Genomic DNA, 243 nt, shown 5'->3' with positions numbered 1-243 from the left:
AGGGACCCGTGGGACAGGCTGGAGGGGACGGCAGTGCCCGCGTCCCCGCACTTGTGCAGAGGCAAGCAGCTGCCAGCCTCAGCCTGGGCAATAATTTTTATGCATGGAAATGGAAATCACATTGCATTTAGGTAAACGAGCCTGAAAGCTCGGGACCGCGATGGGGAAGGCTCAGGGTGTCCGGATGTCCCTGGTGCAGAGCTGTGCCACCAAGGCACAGCACCTCTGGGCTCGCAGGGCCGG

General features: G+C 61.3%; 1 protein-coding gene across 1 annotated transcript in view; it reads right to left on the bottom strand.

Moving 5' to 3' along the window:
* ACE (angiotensin I converting enzyme) overlaps positions 1 to 243 on the bottom strand; it is a gene marked incomplete at its 5' end in the record, with an annotated part of 13,741 nt that overhangs the window by 12,823 nt on the left and 675 nt on the right. The gene's annotated exons all lie outside the window — the stretch shown is intronic.

This window comes from Phaethon lepturus, unplaced genomic scaffold (genome assembly GCF_000687285.1).
Source record: "Phaethon lepturus isolate BGI_N335 unplaced genomic scaffold, ASM68728v1 scaffold29663, whole genome shotgun sequence".
In the NCBI taxonomy this organism is placed as follows: Eukaryota; Metazoa; Chordata; class Aves; order Phaethontiformes; family Phaethontidae; genus Phaethon; species Phaethon lepturus.
This window is presented reverse-complemented; position numbering and strand designations above follow the sequence as displayed.